This window comes from Pipistrellus hanaki (assembly GCF_964339955.1).
Source record: "Pipistrellus hanaki genome assembly, chromosome: 2".
Lineage (NCBI taxonomy): Eukaryota > Metazoa > Chordata > Mammalia > Chiroptera > Vespertilionidae > Pipistrellus > Pipistrellus hanaki.
Genome location: NC_140504.1, coordinates 61,974,983 through 61,980,988, shown reverse-complemented (window position 1 = coordinate 61,980,988; position 6,006 = coordinate 61,974,983).

Here is a 6,006-nt window from a genome sequence, read left to right as displayed (position 1 = left end):
TAACATAGCAGGAATTGAAAAGTACACTTCAGGGCTAAAAGCCACATAGCTTGAATGAATAATTTCTGATTATTCCTGGGTCCATAACTTAGCCATCTCACAGCCTGCATGTATTCTAATTGTAATCCTCAGAGGTAGAACTACAGAATTTAAAACCAAATTTATTTTTAGCAGAAACTTTAGTTGTCTGTTTAACACATTTATTTAAAAAGTTTTTTTAATCCAATATGTCATGCTATCATGTAACATACCAAAGAAAAATACCATGTTCCTCTTCTCCAGGAGTATGTAGGGTGGGAGGAAGAGAGGGAAGGAGGGAGAATAAGGTAAAGAAGGGGATAAATGGTGATGGAAGGATACTTGATCTGAGATGGGGAACACACAATATAATATAAAGATAATGCATTACAAAATTATACACCTAAGACCTATATAATTTTGTTAACCAATGTCACCCTGCAAATGCAATAAAAATTAAAAAAAGAAAAAGCTTCATTCCTTTATGTCCCTTTTTCATGCACAGAGAAGACCAGTTTGAAGAACTAGAACTTCAACAAAGGTAACGGGAGTAAAGTCAAGTGAAAGGGAGTGTGCTTGCTCCCCCCTCACCTTAGTAAGCTCACTAAAGGGGAAGGGGCAGGTGCACATTACCTCTGGGCCCTTCAATAAGGGCTGTAGACCTATCAACTACCTGTGATGGCTCAGGTCCAATTTATGAAACTGCTCTTTTGACCCCTATCAGACTGTAATTCTCTTAGTCACACACACAATTTCCTGGCTCTGTAGTAGAAACTTAGATAGGAACTAATTCCTTAGGTTGCCTACCTTCTTCTCTTAGTGAGGCAGGTTTCGTCTGCTTAGATATTCCTTCCTTGAATTTTATTTACTTCTTAACTAACTAGTGACAGCTTCCTGCTCCCCTGGGGATGTCTGGTCATGGAACAATTACTTTTATGCTTCCCTTCCCCTTTCCCAATTTTCTAAAAGAAAGTTTAGGTGGTAGCAGTATTGTTGGAAATCCCCAACCTATTGATAGAACCTTGGCTCTCCACCACTTAATAATTTTAACTTCAATGTTTTTTACTGTAAAGTAAATAAAACCATTGAAAAGTACCTGCCTGGACATATTGCTGAAATGATTAAGGTGCCTCTATAAGTGCTTTCTCCTTTTCCTAATTAAACCTTAAATTCTTTCTCTAGACTGTGAATCATCCCATTTTGGTCTACAGTAACCTTTTTAACTTTTTACAAAACTCTCTGTGGCTCTGGCCCCTAAATAATTCTGTACTAGTTCTCTTTGTCCTGTGGGCATTGCCTTCACTTGGCCCAAGCAGCTTTCCCTTCAGATGAAGCTCAACTTTTACCACTACCACCACCACCCATTGTGCACTCTAAATCATAGTACCACATTTTCAGGCACTCTCCACTATGAGCCTCCTATGTGTTCTGGTAAACTGGTGAATTAGTTATGTCTGCCCTAACAAAATAGCATAGATTCCGTGGCTTACACAACTGAAATAAATTTTCTCACAGTTCTAGAGGTTAGAGAGTCAATATTAAGGTGTCAAAAAGTCTGGTTTCTCCTGAGACCTCTCCCTTTTTTGCAAATGTCTATCATCTCACTGTGTCCTTTCCTAGTCTTTCCTTTCTGCATGCACACCTCTGGTGTCTTTTTGTAAGTCCAATTCACTTTTCTTATAAAGACACCATTCAGATAAGATTGGAGCCTAACACTTAATTTCCTCTTGAAAAAAAACACACAAAACAACCCTGTCTTTAAATAATCACATTCTGAGGTACTAGGAGTTAGGGTTTTAACATATGGATGTTGAGGACAACAATTCAGTCCCTAACAACTGGTTCTGTGGCAAGGGAGCCCTGATTTACAGAATGGTGCCAATAGTCCCACTATGTCCTATTTCAAGGCACCAATAGTTTAACAACCAGTGCATAAATTTTCTGAACATTTACTAATCATTCTCACAAGTTGTAAGAGCTGGCTTTAGCACATGGCTGGTATAGATTCCAGCCAAAAGCTTCTTCCCTGTTTAAGGTGGTTTCCCTGTATCCTGTAGCCATCATGAAACTTTGTAGGATTTTCTACTATGTCCTTTTTCCAGTTAATGAATGTTATATTAGTTACAGATATGCATCATGTTGATTAGACATTTATATAACTTACAAAGTGATCTCCCTGAGAAGTCTAGTTTTATTTTGTTTTAGTATCTTAAATTAAGAGATACTTATTTAAATGAAAAGGGATATGTATACAAATAAATTCATTTAGGGCCAAAGAAGAGAAAACTTATAAAATTATATATCTCAACTTGGAGAGCAGTAGGATAAGAAGAAAGTGAGTCAATCTTATGTTAAACAAGAAAAAGGCTGAGTTATTCTTTTTAAAAAATATATATATATTTTATTGATTTTTCACAGAGAGGAAGAGAGAGGGATAGAGAGTTAGAAACATCGATGAGAGAAAATCATCTATCAGCTGCCTCTTGCACACCCCCTACAGGGGATGTGCCCACAACCAAGATACATGCCCTTGACCGGAATTGAACCCGGGACCTTTCAATATGCAGGCCAACGCTCTATCCACTGAGCCAAACCAGTTTCGGCAAGGCTGAGTTATTCTAACATTAAAAAATAACAGTCCTTATCTTTTACCAATATCTAAAACTTCATGACTCCTCATATTTCTAGGGTGAAAAAATTTAATGTTTTAGTAAAATTTAAGGACTTTTCAATCAGAGAGCACTTCAGCCAAATAATGCATCAAGAAAAAATAAATATCCTTAATTTTCTTGTTTTTCAGAAAGAGTGGAAAGGAAGGAGAGAGAGAAATGTTGACAAGACAAGGACACACCTAAAGGACACACCAATTGGTTGCCTCCCACAGACAACATGACTGGAGGTGGAGAGTGAATGGGAAATCCAAGTACGTGCCCTTGACCAGGAACTGAACCTGAGACCCTTAGGTGGGCAGGCTGATATTCTAACCACTGAGAAACACAAGCTAGGGCTACTCTGACAACTTTAGAAGAGTAAGAAAAAGTACCTTTTGATGAAAAAATTCTAAATTGGCTTCATTGAGAAAAAAAAATCTTTAATATATTTTGTGGGATGCTTTCCATTTCTTCAGTTTGTTTCATCATTAAACAGTAGATTCAGCTAAGATTGTGGTCTTCAAATAAAGTAATTATGATAACTTCATTCTAAGTGTGTATCTACATATCTCAGATAGTGGATCTATTAGACTTTCTACTTTGATTATGAAATTAAATAATTTGCAATTTTCTTTCTTTTCTTTCTTTCTTTCTTTCTTTCTTTCTTTCTTTCTTTCTTTCTTTCTTTCTTTCTTTCTTTCTTTCTTCTTCTTCTTCTTCTTCTTCTTCTTCTTCTTCTTCTTCTTCTTCTCCTCCTCCTCCTCCTCCTCCTCCTCCTCCTCCTCCTCCTTCTCCTTCTCCTTCTTCTCCTTCTCCTCCTTCTCCTCCTTCTCCTCCTTCTCCTCCTTCTCCTGCTTCTCCTGCTTCTTCTCCTCCTCCTCCTCCTTCTCCTCCTCCTCCTCCTCTCCTCCTCCTCCTCCTCCTCCTCCTCCTCCTCCTCCTCCTCCTCCTCCTCCTCCTTCTTCTTCTTCTTCTTCTTCTTCTTCTTCTTCTTCTTCTTCTTCTTCTTCTTCTTCCTTCTCTGTGATAAGCCAGCCTCCATTGATCCTCTCCTCCTAGTGTTCGTGCCTCCAGGGTAGTCCTTTCCTACACTAAATAGGACTGGCCTGCATAACCAACAGAATAATGTGCAGTCATATAAGAAGCTGAAGCTCTGCTATGCTTTCTCCTGACTCACTAACAATCATGAGTGTTCAAACAGCCTTTAGAGAAGTCTATATGGGAGGAACAGAGTTCTGCCAACCCCACACATCAGCTGTCAGCATGTAAGTGAGCCGTGAGCCCCCTTGGGAGTGGATCCTCCAGTCCTGGTCAAGCCTTCAGATGACTGCAGCCTCAGCTGATATCTTGCTTGCAACATCATGAGAAATCCCAAGCCAGCTAAGCTTTCTCTGAATTCCTGACTCACAGAAACTGTACAAAATAATAAATGCTTTTTGTTTTAAATGGCTACTTTTTGGAGTAATTTGTTATATAGAAGTAAAAAAACTAACACACCCAGGTAGGCATGTGAAACCCAGTATTCAGAAGGCCAGTGTTTATTAGTTTTTCCAGGCCCATAAATGCAGAAAGGAAGAAAGACAAAGAGAGGAAGGAAGGAAGGAAGGAAGGAAGGAAGGAAGGAAGGAAGGAAGGAAGGAAGGAAGGAAGAACAACTCAATCCTGTGATAAGCATGTATTCGATTTTAACTATTCATTAGCCTTTGAACTTCCTTCCTATGTTTGTGAAGTCTCTTCTTCTGAGTCTCAGTGACAGGCAGAGCATTTTTCCCACCGTAGGCCCAGAAAATGCAAGTTCCTCTGGTAGCTGCTGGAGAGGTGCCCAGGCATGGTTTGTCAGGGGCATTTGCTCACACTAATGGTGGTGCTGTAAGCTATGGTGACTATTATGTCCAACTATGGTGATAATGGCATTCCTTGTTGGACTGGTTTGTTCCTGCTCATTTTCCAATGCTGGTTTTCTAGCCACAGAGATTCAGTGAGCTATCCAATATTCCTTAATAAATTTCTTTTGTGCTTAGATCATCACTTATTATATGCACATTGCATCATGGTGGATGTAGTGGAAATTACAAAGGCGTCAGATACATCAGAAGGCTGTAGTCAAAAGGAACTTTCTGAGCAATAGGATTACCTTGTTCTAGACAACTTAATCTCTTTTTAAAGGCACAACTTATTTAGAAGGGAGAGACTGAGTCATGATATGGAAAGAAAAGCTTATAGAGCACAGGGTCTCTAATATAAACTATTATAGGTATACATCAGTACACCAGGAATTTGGGATCCTCAAACACTGATGATATATAAATGAAATGTTTTTCACCTGAGTTTTTATCCTTTAGTAGTCTTATAATTACATGTTTATTAATTTAGTAAAAATTATTTCAAAGTGTTCATAACTTCAAAACAGAGAAGGCATTAAGGAATTAAAAAAAAATTAATTTTAAAGCCATACAAGTTAAAGCAAAGACACACCAGAAAGTGAAATTTAATTTATGCACAACTTAATGTGCTTGAAATCAAAACCAGCTATAAAAGTATGAGACACTCATAAATATCATATTTTATACTGTTTTTCCATGTAATTAAAAAGGCGTATCCATGACAGACTTGGATTTAATGCTTCATCTTTTTCCTCATATGCCTTTGATTACCTCTTGAATTACAAATTCTCATAAATTCTGGTATTTTCAAACTGGTCGACAAATCTGTAGGCTAGAGGAATTCCTATATGCAGAACAAATAAGAATGCAAAATCACCATTTCCTACAGGTCGAATTCAGCCAGTTCTACCCCATCCTTATTGGATTATTCCTTAATAGCCTGTCGTCAGCTCTAAATTCTGCCCCTAAGCATGGGCAAATCCTTTAACCCTTACTTACTTTTAATTACAAACTACATGAATGTGTTCTTGGTACAAAATCCAAATATCACAGACCAAGCTAAAGCCTCTCTTTATTACTACCAATGGTCCAGGTCTTCATCACAGCACCCCTATGCTCATCTTAGTGTTATTTACACTAGCCACGATTTGGAAACAGCCCAAGTGTCTGTCAATAGGTAAGTGGATTAAAAACAAACAAACAAACAAACAAAAAGCTGTGATATATTTACACAATGGAATATTACTCAGCTTTAAAAGAAGGAAATCTTACCTTTTGTAATGGCATGAATGGACCTGGAAAGTATTATGCTAAGTGAAATAAGCCTGTCCTCTTAAGACAGTACCATATGATTTCACTTATATGTAGAATCTAAGAAACAAGATAAATTAACCAACAAAATAGAAAAAGACTCATAGATACAGAAAACAGACTGATAGCTATTAGAGGAAAGG